At 38.9% G+C, this 16419-nt stretch overlaps 1 long non-coding RNA gene across 1 annotated transcript; it reads right to left on the bottom strand.

The window, feature by feature from the left end:
- Nucleotides 1-14090: 14090 nt before the first annotated feature.
- LOC136797701 (uncharacterized) lies at nt 14091-15901 on the bottom strand. Its single transcript, XR_010845290.1, has 2 exons — nt 15397-15901; nt 14091-14820 (listed from the first exon to the last, which is right to left on the bottom strand). It is a non-coding gene; the product is annotated as an uncharacterized lncRNA (long non-coding RNA).
- Between the last annotated feature and the right edge of the window lie 518 nt (nt 15902-16419).

Below are 16419 nucleotides of genomic sequence, written 5' to 3'. Positions count from 1 at the left end.
AACACACGTGGCCTGGCTATTTTGGCACGTGGTGCTATGGGGTCTAGGTATATAGGTATAGTACCCCACGAAATCCGTGCCAACGGCCGACTTCGTCCAACGGTTTTGCTCGTGCAGCCAGCAGCAATTTCGTGAAAAAAGAACAATTAACACACGTGTCCTGGCTATTTTAGCACGTGGTGCTTGGGGTATCTAGGTATAGAGTATATGTACCCCCACGAAATCCGTGCCACAGCGATTTTGTCCAAAGGTTTTGCTTGTGCAGCCAGCAGCAAATTTTGTGGAAAAAAAAAAGAATATAACACACGTGGCCTGGCTATTTTGGCACGCGTGCTATGGGTATATAGTATATAGGTATATATACCCCAGGAATTCGTGCCACGGCAGATTTCTCCAACGTTTTGCTCGGCAGCCAGCAGCAAATTCGTGAAAAAAAAGAACGAAATATAACACACGTGTCCTGCCTATTTTGGCACGTGGTGCTATGGGGTGTATAGGTATATGTACCCCACAAAATCCGTGCCAACGGCAGACTTCGTCCAACGGTTTTGCTCGTGCAGCCAGCAGCAAATTTCGTGAAAAAAAGAACGAAAAATAACACACGTGTCCTGGCTATTTTAGGCATGGTGCGATGGGGTTATAGGTATATAGGTACCCCACAAATCCGCCAACGGCAGATTTCGTCCAACGGTTTTGCTTGTGCAGCCAGCAGCAAATTTCATGGAAAAAAAAAGAAGGAAATATAACACACGTGGCCTGGCTATTTTGGCACGCGGTGCTATGAGGTATATAGGTATATAGGTATATATACCCCAGGAAATTCGTGCCAACGGCAGATTTCGTCCAACGGTTTTGCTCGTGCAGCCAGCAGCAAATTTCGTTAAAAAAAAAGAACGAAATATAACACACGTGTCCTGGCTATTTTGGCACGTGGTGCTATGGGGTGTATAGGTATATGTACCCCACAAAATCCGCGCCAACGGCAGATTCCGTCCAACGGTTTTGCTCGTGCAGCCAGCAGCAAATTTCATGGAGAAAAATCAAAAAAACAAAATATAACACACGTGGCCTGGCTATTTTGGCACATGGTGCTATGGGGTATATAGGTATAAACCCCGAAATCCTGCCAACGGCAGATTTCGTCCAACGTTTGCTCGTGCAGCCAGCAGCAAATTTCGTGAAAAAAAAAAAGATATAACACACGTGTCCGGCTTTTTGCACGTGGTGCTATGGGGGTATATAGTAATAGGTACCCAACGAAAATCGTGCCAACGGCAGATTTCGTCAAACAGTTGCTTGTGCAGCCAGCAAGCAAATTCGTGGAAAAAAAAAAAAAAAATATAACACACGTGGCCTGGCTATTTTGGCACGTGGTGCTATGGGGTATATAGGTATATGTACCCCACGAAATCCGTGCCAACGGCAGATTTCGTCCAACAGTTTTGCTCGTGCAGCCAGCAGCAAATTTCGTGAAAAAAAGAACGAAATATAACACACGTGTCCTGGCTATTTTAGCACGTGGTGCTATGGGGTATATAGGTATATAGGTATATGTACCCCACGAAATCCGTGCCAACGGCAGATTTCGTCCAACGGTTTTGCTTGTGCAGCCAGCAGCAAATTTCGTGGAAAAAAAAGGGCGAAATATAACACACGTGACTATGGGGTATATAGGTATATAGGTATATGTACCCCACGAAATCCGTGCCAACGGCAGATTTCGTCCAACGGTTTTGCTTGTGCAGCCAGCAGCAAATTTCGTGAAAAAAAAGAGCGAAATATAACACACGTGGCCTGGCTATTTTGGCACGTGGTGCTATGGGGTATATAGGTATATAGGTATATGTACCCCACGAAATCCGTGCCAACGGAAGATTTTCGTCCAACGGTTTGCTCGTGCAGGCAGCAAATTTCGTGAAAAAAAGAACGAAATATAACACACGTGGTGGCTATTTTGCACGTGTGCTATGGGGGGTAATATAGGTATATCGGTATATGTCCCCCACGAATCCGTGCCAACGGCAGATTTCGTCCAACGGTTTTGCTTGTGCAGCCAGCAGCAAATTTCATGGAAAAAAAAGAGCGAAATATAACACACGTGGCCTGGCTATTTTTGCACGTGGTGCTATGGGGTGTATAGGTATATAGGTATATGTACCCCACGAAATCCGTGCCAACGGCAGATTTCGTCCAACGGTTTTGCTTGTGCAGCCAGCAGCAAATTTCGTGGAAAAAAAAGAGCGAAATATAACACACGTGGCCTGGCTATTTTTGCACGTGGTGCTATGGGGTGTATAGGTATATAGGTATATGTACCCCACGAAATCCGTGCCAACGGCAGATTTCGTCCAACAGTTTTGCTCGTGCAGCCAGCAGCAAATTTCGTGGGAAAAAAAAAAAAAGAATATAACACACGTGGCCTGGCTATTTTGGCACGTGGTGCTATGGGGTATATAGGCATATAGTGCTATGGGGTATATAGGTATATAGGTATATGTACCCACGAAATCCGTGCCAACGGCAGATTTCGTCCAAACAGTTTTTTGCTCGTGCAGCCAGCAGCAAATTTCGTGGGAAAAAATAAAAAAAAGATATAACACACGTGGCCTCGGCTATGGGGTATATAGGTATATAGGTATATGTACCCACGAAATCCGTGCCAACGGCAGATTTCGTCCAACAGTTTTGCTCGTGCAGCCAGCAGCAAATTTCGTGGGAAAAAATGAAAAAAACAAAATATAACACACGTGGCCTGGCTATTTTGGCACGTGGTGCTATGGGGTATATAGGTATATAGTGCTATGGGTTATATAGGTAGGTTATACCCACGAATCCGGCCAACGGCAGATTTCGTCCAACGGTTTTGCTCGTGCAGCCAGCAGCAAATTTCGTGGAAATAAAAGAACGAAATAACACACGTGTCCGGCTATTTGGCACGTGGTGCTATGGGGTATATAGGTATATAGGTAGATGTACCCCAACGAATCCGTGGCCAAGGCAGATTTCGTCCAACGGTTTTGCTTGTGCAGCCAGCAGCAAATTTCGTAGAAAAAAAAGAGCGAAATATAACACACGTGGCCTGGCTATTTTTGCACGTGGTGCTATGGGGTGTATAGGTATATAGGTATATGTACCCCACGAAATCCGTGCCAACGGCAGATTTCGTCCAACAGTTTTGCTCGTGCAGCCAGCAGCAAATTTCGTGGGAAAAAATGAAAAAATCAAAATATAACACACGTGGCCTGGCTATTTTGGCACGTGGTGCTATGGGGTATATAGGCATATAGTGCTATGGGGTATATAGGTATATAGGTATATGTACCCACGAAATCCGTGCCAACGGCAGATTTCGTCCAACAGTTTTGCTCGTGCAGCCAGCAGCAAATTTCGTGGGAAAAAATAAAAAAAAAGATATAACACACGTGGCCTCTGCTATGGGGTATATAGGTATATAGGTATATGTACCCCACGAAATCCGTGCCAACGGCAGATTTCGTCCAACGGTTTTGCTTGTGCAGCCAGCAGCAAATTTCGTGGGAAAAAATAAAAAAAAACAAGATATAACACACGTGGCCTGGCTATTTTGGCACGTGGTGCTATGGGGTATATAGGTATTAGTGCTATGGGGTATATAGGTATATAGGTATATGTACCCACGAAATCCGTGCCAACGGCAGATTTCGTCCAACGGTTTTGCTCGTGCAGCCAGCAGCAAATTTCGTGAAATAAAAGAACGAAATATAACACACGTGTCCTGGCTATTTTGGCACGTGGTGCTATGGGGTATATAGGTATATAGGTATATGTACCCCACGAAATCCGTGCCAACGGCAGATTTCGTCCAACGGTTTTGCTTGTGCAGCCAGCAGCAAATTTCATGGAAAAAAAAGAGCGAAATATAACACACGTGGCCTGGCTATTTTTGCACGTGGTGCTATGGGGTGTATAGGTATATAGGTATATGTACCCCACGAAATCCGTGCCAACGGCAGATTTCGTCCAACGGTTTTGCTTGTGCAGCCAGCAGCAAATTTCATGGAAAAAAAAGAGCGAAATATAACACACGTGGCCTGGCTATTTTTGCACGTGGTGCTATGGGGTGTATAGGTATATAGGTATATGTACCCCACGAAATCCGTGCCAACGGCAGATTTCGTCCAACAGTTTTGCTCGTGCAGCCAGCAGCAAATTTCGTGGAAAGAAAAGAACGAAATATAACACACGTGTCCTGGCTATTTTGGCACGTGGTGCTATGGGGTATATAGGTATATAGGTATATGTACCCCACAAAATCCGTGCCAACGGCAGATTCCGTCCAACGGTTTTGCTCGTGCAGCCAGCAGCAAATTTCATGGGAAAAAAAGAAAAAAATTTTACATTCAAGTTCGAGCATTGATTTTTAAACAAAAGGCTCATTGTTTTTTGTAATTTATTATCCGAAGTTTTGACATAAGTTATATATTTGCTTCTAACCTCAAGCATAATTAACATTTTTTTCGAAACAATTAAAATATTTGTTACATAGGTAACAATGAAAATAGAAGTCATTACACTTGTTTGCTTCGATTGCTCCTATCATCTTGACACCTTCTGAAGATTGCTAACTTTTTTGACGTCATCAGTAATATTATTTTGTCGAGTTACTTGGAAACACGTGGTGAGCAGCAGCTGAGCAGGATAACAAAAATTTAGAAGGGCTGTGAACATTCCCAAAAATTGGCTCTATAATGATTAACCTTTTCGTTCTTACTGTCCGTAAATTCCCTATCCGGTCAAGATTTTAAGTTATGATATGTGTCTTAACGACGATTACCTGGAGATGTTTTTTTTCATTTTCAATTGAATTTAAAATGACGACGTTTTAAGTTCAGCCGTTGAAATTTATTTCATTCATTATTATTATTGGTGTAATATGGGAAATTAGAACGGGGAATTCAAAGAATATTTTTTACGCTGTCATCTTGTTAAATTTCAATTGTTATAATTGATCATTCTTTTATGCATGGCCAAAAATAATTTTCGATCGGCCCTGTTTTTAAGGATAAATGTTACAATATATTACACGGGTGAAAGAAGGACCGTAATGGTTGCCGACTCAAATTCCTTAACAATAAATTCGGATGAGGACCCATAGCATAATCTGTTTATAAGATCTCATACTATTTTTTTTTTGTACATAGTATTTACATTGATAAAAAGATAATACACTTAATTTTGCTACTATTGATGATAAAGTAAATAATCTCTAACTAAAAATATTCGCAGGAGTAAGACCTAACCCCTTGTGAATAAAACCCATCTGACCGCATCTATATTTTAACCGCTGATAGATTCGGTTAAAAATTGGGAACTGTCATTAAATAGACCCAAAAAAAGATCTTCACGATTTTCACCCGTGCAGAAAAACAAATCTATTTATCTAATTTTCGTCAGCGGTAGCAAGAAAAAACCCAATCACCGACGCCTTTTTAACAAATTGAAAAGCAATCAAAGATTATGTATGAATGTAGTGTAGTATACGTACACGTTTGTTTTTTCTACAAAAACAAAGCATATAAGACATGAGTCTTGGGAAACTATAAAGCATGTAAATCCTTAGTAAATACATAATAAAAATACGCATAAAATGCCAAAAAAGAAATTGTTAGCTCAATGTAAAGGATCTTATTTATTTCTTAAAAACGTGTAAAAATCTTAAAAGAAACAAAAGAATTAAACAAGCAATATCACACATAGCAAAAGCAAAAATCACATCCATCCAAAATCACAAATTTTTATCAATCAATTAAGTGATTATTATTGTGTAATGTATTCGATTGAGTAATTAATTATTGAAAAGCCAATTAATTTAATTAATTAATTCATCCACTAATTAATGAAGGCCCGAAAAATTAATTTCTTTGTTAAGTCTGTTAGTAAAATCAAACTAAATATGGGGCCAAATATGCAGCATGAATGAATGTAGACCAGCACACCTCAAGAAATACGACCAACAAAAGTCCTAGCTTGTTTCGTAAAATTACCGTTTCCATCTAAGAAAAAAACGTTCGTAAAATGCGAATGAACCATTTACAGCGAAAGAAAGAAAAACGCCGTTTTTGACCACCAAGTCAGAGGTAAAACCCCAAATGACAAAAGTTACAATACGTGCGACAGAACACGCCCAAATATAACAAAAAGGTGGTATTCCACCAAGGACATAAAGCCAATAAAAAAACAAAAAACTCGCAAGAAATTGATTTAGAGTTACACAACCAATTAATACCAAAGGAATAAACCCGAAAAAAACATACAAAATCAAAAGTATCACAATCAAAAACCAATAGGACTCGAAAACAGTGGCGGGGGTGGAAATGAAAAAACAGTCGAGTATTTTTCAAACATGTTGTATTTTTCTTTTAAAACTTCACTTTTGCCATAAGGGTTTAGAATTTTTCGAAAGATGGGAAAGCATCGGGTTGTATTTGAAAAAACAGTTTTTAAAAGTAAAAGTGTTTTTCTTTTCACAGATAATAGTAAAATATCAACCATTTATCGCGATGAAAAATTCGTTTAATAACCATTCAAGTTGGTTAAATTCGTTTTTTCCAACGTGGATTTTTTAATGTGATACAGAAACCACGCCAAATATACATTGTGTGGCATCCATTTCCTGGAAATAAAGCAAATATAATTACAATTGAATTGAATTGCATTTTATTGATTTAAGAGTTAGCCTTATATAGTAGACTAAGCAGTAGCGAAAAATAAAATCCACGTCGACATTACTCCACGTCGAAAAATCGTCAAAGTGGAACTCACCAAGGAACAATACAAAACTATTTGTTTTTGGTGAGGTAATCAAAAAACCATAAAAACTCGCGAGAAACTTGTATATTTCATGGCGGGGGTCTGAAATTTACACCGGGGGAGTGTTTTAATACCATGTAAGGAAGTATGTTTTACCTGAAAAAAACAGATACAAATCAAAGTATCACATCGCCATAAGGACTCGAAAAGAATTTTTCTTCGAATAAAAACTTCGGCCAAAGTGCAATTTTGAAAAAACAGTCGCCGTCAAATTCTTTCAACATGTTTGATCTTTTTCTTTTCACTTCACTCTTTGTCAATGCTTTTAGCTTTCGAAAGTGGGAAAGCATCATTCCATCTTTGTAATTTACAATTTCTGTTTTTACTAAAAGATAAAAGTGTCTGTACACTACCTTTTTCAGATAACTCAATTAACAACAGAAATCTTTTTTTCACGACAATTATCATAAAAGGCATGAAAAGATTCGAGATTTCTCTTTCGTTTTCGGCTTTTTGTCGTATGTCGTTTGATTGACATTTGTTTTAACACTTTTATTTTCGTTAGTTGTAATTTTTGATTGACGGCTTCATATTATGGAGATAAAAGGAAGAGAGATGTTTACGAACTGTGCAGCTGGCTGCCAGAGGATAAATGTCATAGTACTGGACATGAATGNTACAAACAAACATTGAACAGTACTTTGGTATCTTTCGGAGTTATGTCCAGTACTATGACATATTACAGCTGGCAGCCAGCGGCAGTATCCCACACAAGTTATCTCCATAATGTGATCTCAGACTTAGTTTTGAAATGCAATTTTATAAATGGTTATGTTAATATAACGTTAATAACGAAGTTGAAAGTCGTTCTCGGTAAAATTCTCGGAAAAACGACAAATTCTCGATAAACACTCACAAAGATAAATTATGGCAGCACACCATCCCACCTATTATCTCTATAATATGATCTCAGACTTAGTTTTAAAAACAAAATTATATCAATAAACACCTCCTTAAGACAACTTACAGATGGAAACTCCGTGAAAAAACGACCGAAATATAACACACGTTTCTGATCAGAATCCCAGCTCGCTATCCGTTGAGCCACACTGTTTATTCCGTTTTGCTCGTGCAGCCAGCAGCAAATTTCATGAGAAAAAAGAACGAAATATAACACACGTGGCCTGGCTATTTTGGCACGTGGTGCTATGGGGTATATAGGTATATAAGTATATGTACCACACGAAATCCGTGCCAACGGCAGATTTCGTCCAACAGTTTTGCTCGTGCAGCCAGCAGCAAATTTCGTGGGAAAAAATGAAAAAAAACAAAATATAACACAAGTGGCCTGGCTATTTTGAAACGTAGTGCTATGGGGTATATTATAGGTATATAGGTATATGTACCCCACGAAATCCGTGCCAACGGCAGATTTCGTCCAACGGTTTTGCTCATGCAGCCAGCAGCAAATTTCGTGGAAAAAAAAGACCGAAATATAACACACATGGCCTGGCTATTTTGGCACGTGGTGCAATGGGGTGTATAGGTATATAGGTATATGTACCCCACAAAATCCGTGCCAACGGCAGAATTCGTCCAACGGTTTTGCTCGTGCAGCCAGCAGCAAATTTCGTGAAAAAAAAGAAACAAATATAACACACGTGTCCTGGCTATTTTGGCACGTGGTGCTATGGGGTATATAGGTATATAGGTATATGTACCCCACGAAATCCGTGCCAACGGCAGATTTCGTCCAACAGTTTTGCTCGTGCAGCCAGCAGCAAATTTCGTGGGAAAAAATGAAAAAAACAAAATATAACAGACGTGGCCTGGCTATTTTGGCACGTGGTGCTATGGGGTATATAGGTAAATAGGTATATATATACCCCACGAAATCCGTGCCAACGGCAGATTTCGTCCAACGGTTTTGCTCATGTAGCCAGCAGCAAATTTCGTGAAAAAAAAAGAACGAAATATAACACACGTGGCCTGGCTATTTTGGCACGTGGTGCTATGGGGTATATAGGCATATAGTGCTATGGGGTATATAGGTATATAGGTATATGTACCTACGAAATCCGTGCCAACGGCAGATATCGTCCAACGGTTTTGCTCGTGCAGCCAGCAGCAAATTTCGTGAAAAAAAAGAACGAAATATAACACACGTGTCCTGGCTATTTTGGCACGTGGTGCTATGGGGTATATAGGTATATAGGTATATGTACCCCACGAAATCCGTGCCAACGGCAGATTTCGTCCAACGGTTTTGCTTGTGCAGCCAGCAGCAAATTTCGTGGAAAGAAAAGAGCGAAATATAACACACGTGGCCTGGCTATTTTGGCACGTGGTGCAATGGGGTGTATAGGTATATAGGTATATGTACCCCACGAAATCCGTGCCAATGGCAGATTTCGTCCAACAGTTTTGCTCGTGCAGCCAGCAGCAAATTTCGTGGGAAAAAATAAAAAAAACAAGATATAACACACTTGGCCTGGCTATTTTTGCATATAGTGCTATGGGGTATAAAGGTATATAGGTATATATACCCCACGAAATCCGTGCCAACGGCAGATTTCGTCCAACAAATTTGCTCGTGCAGCCAGCAGCAAATTTCGTGGGAAAAAATGAAAAAAACAAAATATAACACACGTGTCCTGGCTATTTTGGCACGTGGTGCTATGGGGTATATAGGTATATAGGTATATGTACCCCACGAAATCCGTGCCAACGGCAGACTTCGTCCAACGGTTTTGCTCGTGCAGCCAGCAGCAAATTTCGTGAAAAAAAGAACGAAATATAACACATACTGGCACATCAAATCACAAAATTTGGAAATACTTATAGAATGACAAAAAAGAGGGGGTAATGTTATTATCATATGGGCAAAATTGCCCTTTATTTAACCTGAATGAAATTCGAGCCGTTACTAGCAACCCTGCGGGGCCCAAGGCGCCGAGTATGCACCCGGCACAGTGACAAGCCGTTACTAGCAACCATTACCTAAGCAATTCCAAACAACAAAACCCCCGGAAGATTTAAAATGTTGGAATGATCACTATACAAGAGTTTTTTCCGTTTTGCTCGTGCAGCCAGCAGCAAATTTCATGAAAAAAAAGAACGAAATATAACACACGTGGCCTGGCTATTTTGGCACATGGTGCTATGGGGTATATAGGCATATAGTGCTATGGGGTATATAGGTATATGTACCCACGAAATCCGTGCCAACGGCAGATTTCGTCCAACAGTTTTGCTCGTGCAGCCAGGAGCAAATTTCGTGGGAAAAAATGAAAAAAACAAAATATAACACACGTGGCCTGGCTATTTTGGCACGTGGTGCTATGGGGTATATAGGCATATAGTGCTATGGGGTATATAGGTATATAGGTATATGTACCCACGAAATCCGTGCCAACGGCAGATTTCGTCCAACAGTTTTGCTCGTGCAGCCAGCAGCAAATTTCGTGGGAAAAAATGAAAAAAACAAAATATAACACACGTGGCCTGGCTATTTTGGCACGTGGTGCTATGGGGTATATTATAGGTATAAGGGTATATGTACCCCACGAAATCCGTGCCAACGGCAGATTTCGTCCAACGGTTTTGCTTGTGCAGCCAGCAGCATATTTCGTGGAAAAAAAAGACCGAAATATAACACACATGGCCTGGCTATTTTGGCACGTGGTGCAATGGGGTGTATATTATATATAGGTATATGTACCCACGAAATCCGTGCCAACGGCAGATTTCGTCCAACAGTTTTGCTCGTGCAGCCAGCAGCAAATTTCGGAAAAAATAAAAAAAAACAAGATATAACACACGTGGCCTGGCTATTTTGGCACGTGGTGCTATGGGGTATATAGGCATATAATGCTATGGGGTATATAGGTATATAGGTATATGTACCCACGAAATCCGTGCCAACGGCAGATTTCATCCAACAGTTTTGCTCGTGCAGCCAGCAGCAAATTTCGTGGGAAAAAATGAAAAAAAACAAGATATAACTAACGTGGCCTGGCTATTTTGGCACGTGGTGCTATGGGGTATATAGGCATATAGTGCTATGGGGTATATAGGTATATAGGTATATGTACCCACGAAATCCGTGCCAACGGCAGATTTCGTCCAACGGTTTTGCTCGTGCAGCCAGCAGCAAATTTCGTGAAATAAAAGAACGAAATATAACACACGTGGCCTGGCTATTTTGGCACGTGGTGCTATGGGGTATATAGGCATATAGTGCTATGGGGTATATAGGTATATGTACCCACGAAATCCGTGCCAACGGCAGATTTCGTCCTACAGTTTTGCTCGTGCAGCCAGCAGCAAATTTCGTGGGAAAAAAATAAAAAAATACAAGATATAACACACGTGGCCTGGCTCTTTTGGCACGTGGTGCTATGGGGTATATAGGCATATCATGCTATGGGGTATATAGGTATATAGGTATATGTACCCACGAAATCCGTGCCAACGGCAGATTTCGTCCAACAGTTTTGCTCGTGCAGCCAGCAGCAAATTTCGTGGGAAAAAATAAAAAAAAAAAGATATAACACACGTGGCCTGGCTATTTTGGCACGTGGTGCTATGGGGTATATAGGCATATAGTGCTATGGGGTATATAGGTATATAGGTATATGTACCCACGAAATCCGTGCAAACGGCAGATTTTGTCCAACGGTTTTGCTCGTGCAGCCAGCAGCAAATTTCGTGAAATAAAAGAACGAAATATAACACACGTGTCCTGGCTATTTTGGCACGTGGTGCTATGGGGTATATAGGTATATGTACCCCACGAAATCCGTGCCAACGGCAGATTTCGTCCAACGGTTTTGCTTGTGCAGCCAGCAGCAAATTTCGTGGAAAAAAAAGAGCGAAATATAACACACGTGGCCTGGCTATTTTTGCACGTGGTGCTATGGGGTGTATAGGTATATAGGTATATGTACCCCACGAAATCCGTGCCAACGGCAGATTTCGTCCAACAGTTTTGCTCGTGCAGCCAGCAGCAAATTTCGTGGGAAAAAATGAAAAAAACAAAATATAACACACGTGGCCTGGCTATTTTGGCACGTGGTGCTATGGGGTATATAGGTATATAGGTATATATACCCCACGAAATCCGTGTCAACGGCAGATTTCGTCCAACGGTTTTGCTCGTGCAGCCAGCAGCAAATTTCGTGAAAAAAAAGAACGAAATATAACACACGTGGCCTGGCTATTTTGGCACGTGGTGCTATGGGGTATATAGGCATATAGTGCTACGGGGTATATAGGTATATAGGTATATGTACCCACGAAATCCGTGCCAACGGCAGATTTCGTCCAACGGTTTTGCTCGTGCAGCCAGCAGCAAATTTCGTGAAAAAAAAGAACGAAATATAACACACGTGTCCTGGCTATTTTGGCACGTGGTGCTATGGGGTATATAGGTATATGTACCCCACGAAATCCGTGCCAACGGCAGATTTCGTCCAACAGTTTTGCTCGTGCAGCTAGCAGCAAATTTCTTAGGAAAAAATGAAAAAAACAAATATAACACACGTGGCCTGGCTATTTTGGCACGTGGTGCTATGGGGTATATAGGTATATAGGTATATATACCCCACGAAATCCGTGCCAACGGCAGACATCGTCCAACGGTTTTGCTCGTGCAGCAGCAGCAAATTTCGTGAAAAAAAAGAACGAAATATAACACACGTGTCCTGGCTATTTTTGCACGTGGTGCTATGGGGTATATAGGTATATGTACCCCACGAAATCCGTGCCAACGGCAGATTTCGTCCAACGGTTTTGCTCGTGCAGCCAGCAGCAAATTTCGTGAAAAAAAAAGAAAGAAATATAACACACGTGTCCTGGCTATTTTGGCACGTGGTGCTATGGGGTATATAGGTATATATGTATATGTACCCCACGAAATCCGTGCCAACGGCAGATTTCGTTCAACAGTTTTGCTCCTGCAGCCAGCAACAAATTTGGTGGGAAAAAATGAAAAAAGCAAAATATAACACACGTGGCCTGGCTATTTTGGCACGTGGTGCTATGGGGTATATAGGTATATAGGTATATGTACCCCACAAAATCCGTGCCAACGGTAGATTCCGTCCAACGGTTTTGCTCGTGCAGCCAGCAGCAAATTTCATGGGAAAAAATGAAAAAAATTTTACATTCAAATTCGAGCATTGATTTTTAAACAAAAGGCTCATTGTTTTTTGTAATTTATTATCCGAAGTTTTGACATAAGTTATATATTTGCTTCTAACCTCAAGCATAATTAAAATTTTTTTCGAAACAATTAAAATATTTGTTACATAGGTAACAATGAAAATAGAAGTCAATTACACTTGTTTGCTTCGATTTGCTCCCATCATCTTGACACCTTTTTGAAGATTGCTAACTTTTTTGACGTCAATCAGTAATTATTATGTTTGTCGAGTTGACTTGGAACACGTGGTGAGCAGCAGCTGAGCAGGATACAAAAAATTTAGAAGGGCTGTGAACATTCCCAAAAATTTGGCTCTATAATGATTTAACCTTTTGGTTCTTACTGTCCGTAAATTCACCTATCCGGTCAAGATTTTAAGTTATTGATATGTGTCTTAACGATCGATTACCTGGAGATGTTTTTTTCATTTTCAATTGAATTTAAAATGACGACGTTTTAAGTTTCAGCCGTTGAAAATTTTATTTCATTCATTATTATATTATTGGTGTAATAATTGGGAAATTAGAACGGGGAATTCAAAGAATATTTTTTTACGCTGTCATCTTGTTAAATTTCAATTGTTATAATTGATCATTCTTTTAATGCATGGCCAAAAATAATTTTCGATCGGCCCTGTTTTTAAAGGATAAATGTTACAATATATTAACACGGGTGAAAGAAGGACCGTAATGTTTCACGACTCAAATTCTAAACAGTAAAATTCGGATGAGGACCCATAGCATAATCTGTTATAAAGAATCTCAATACTAATTTTTTTTGTAACATAGTATTTACATTGATAAAAAAGATAATACAACTTAATTTTGCTACTATTGATGATAAAGTAAATAATCTCTAAACTAAAAATATTCGCAGGAGTAAGAACCTAACCCCTTGTGAATAAAACCCCCCGGGGGGGGGGGTACTAGGGCAAAAAAATTGGAAAGCTGTCATTAAATATACCCAAAAAAAGATCTTCACGATTTTCACCACGTGCAGAAAAACAAATCTATTTATCCAATTTTCGTCAGCGGTAGCAAGAAAAAACCCAATCAACCGACCGCCTTTTTAACAAATTTAAAAGCACATCAAAAGATTATGTATGAATGTAGTGTAGTATACTGTACACGTTGTTTTTTCTACAAAGAACAAAGCATATAAGAACATGAGTCTTGGGAAACTATAAAGCATGTAAATCCTTAGTAAATAACATAATAAAAATACTCATAAAATGCCAAAAATAAGAATATTTTTAGGCTCAAATGTAAAGGATCTTATTTAGTTCTTACAAAAACGTGTAAAAATCTTAAAAGAAACAAAAGAATTAAAACACGCAAATATCACACATAGCAAAAGCAAAAAATCACATCCATCCAAAATCACAAATTTTTTATCAATCAATTAAGTGATGTATTAATTGTGTAATGTATTCGATTTGAGTAATTAATTATTGAAAAGCCAATTAATTTAATTAATTAATTCATCCACTAATTAATGAAAGGCCCGAAAAATTAATTTCTTTGTTAAGTCTGTTAAGTAAAATCAAACTAAATATGGGGCCAAATATGGCAGCATGACATGAATGTAGGACCAGCACACTCCTCATTAGAAATACTACCATCACAGTCTAGCTTTTTATTCGTTTATTACCGTTCATATATAAGTATTTTGTTTCGTAAATATCGAAGTAGAACCATTTATCGCGATGAAAAAATTCGTTTTTGAATAACCAGTCAAGTTGGTAAATTCGTTTTTTCCAACGTGGATTTTTTACATGTGATGCGACAGAAATCACGCCAAATATAACATTGGTGAGCATCCATTTCCTGGAAATAAAGCAAATATATATTATTCAATTGAATTGAATTGCATTTTAATTGATTTAAGAGTTAGCCTATACATAGTATTGATAGTAGACTAAGCAGAAGCGAAAAATAAAATCCACGTCGACATTACTCCACGTCGAAAAATCGTCAAAGTGGAACTCACCAAGGAACAATACAAAACTATTTGTTTTTGGTGAGGTACACGCTTTTTTTTTATAAGAATACACTTTATAAGAATGTCCATGATGAAAATGGCCAAAAAATCAAGAATATGCTAAGAATATCACCATCATAGAATTTTGCTACTCAAGCTAAGAATGCCATTTTTAGACCAGTTTAAATTATAAATTGTCAATTAGGATCCTAACCTAAGAATGTTGTAAGAATATTTTAGGATGATTTTCCCAAAAAAGTTAAGAATATCCATGATGAAATGGATTTACACCATTCTTATAAAAAAAAAGCGTGTAATCAAAAAATCATAAAAACTCGCGAGAAACTTGTATATTTCAGTGGCGGGGGTCTGAAATTTACACCGGGGGAGTGTTTAATACCATGTAAGGAAGTATGTTTTACCTGAAAAAAACAGATACAAAATCAAAAGTATCACAATCGCCATAAGGACTCGAAAAGAATTTTCTTCGAATAAACTTCGGCCAAAGTGCAATTTTGAAAAAACAGTCGCCGTCAAATTCTTTCAACATGTTTGATCTTTTTCTTTTCACTTCACTCTTTGTCAATGCTTTTAGCTTTCGAAAGTGGGAAAGCATCATTCCATCTTTGTAATTTACAATTTCTGTTTTTACTAAAAGATAAAAGTGTCTGTACACTACCTTTTTCAGATAACTCAATTAACAACAGAAATCTTTTTTTCACGACAATTACCATAAAAGGCATGAAAATATTCGAGATTTCTCTTTCGTTTTCGGCTTTTTGTCGTATGTCGTTTGATTGACATTTGTTTTAACACTTTTATTTTCGTTAGTTGTAATTTTTGATTGACGGCTTCATATTATGGAGATAAAAGGAAGAGAGATGTTTACGAACTGTGCAGCTGGCTGCCAGAGGATAAATGTCATAGTACTGGACATGATGGAAATTTCTTCACAGTGATGATCTCCTAAGATCAAAGAATCTCTCTGAATATGCCAAACAGATTTGGGAAATTATTTCCAGAACGGTAAAAACAAATACCCAATGCTCCAAAGAAAGTGAAAATTGAAAAACAGATTGGGAATTTCAACCCATTTCTTTTAGGATTAGGGAATGTCAGCAAATACCCAATGCTCCAAAGAATCCCAAGCTAACATTCCCTAATCCTAAAAGAAATGGGTTGAAATTCCCAATCTGTTTTTCAATTTTCACTAGTTTGGGATTTAAAGATTTTTTCCTGTGTCAAGCCTTGCTTTTCCGGTCATAATTTTTAATTATTAATATTTAAACACCCCTGTGTTTTAGCCGATGGGGATGAAATTGAGGGAGAATTCTTCAGTAGGGGTAGAAAATCCCTTCTATTTTATGACTGGGGATTTTGATTTCTATTTTTTTCAATACGAAAATTCCAGTGGGGACGGTAAATTTACATTAAAACTCTACAGT

The sequence above is a fragment of the Clytia hemisphaerica genome, unplaced genomic scaffold (genome assembly GCF_902728285.1).
Source record: "Clytia hemisphaerica strain Z4C2 unplaced genomic scaffold, Clytia hemisphaerica genome assembly, whole genome shotgun sequence".
NCBI lineage: Eukaryota > Metazoa > Cnidaria > Hydrozoa > Leptothecata > Clytiidae > Clytia > Clytia hemisphaerica.
The sequence above is the reverse complement of the archived record's forward strand: the minus strand, read 5'-3'. Positions and strand labels throughout refer to the sequence as shown.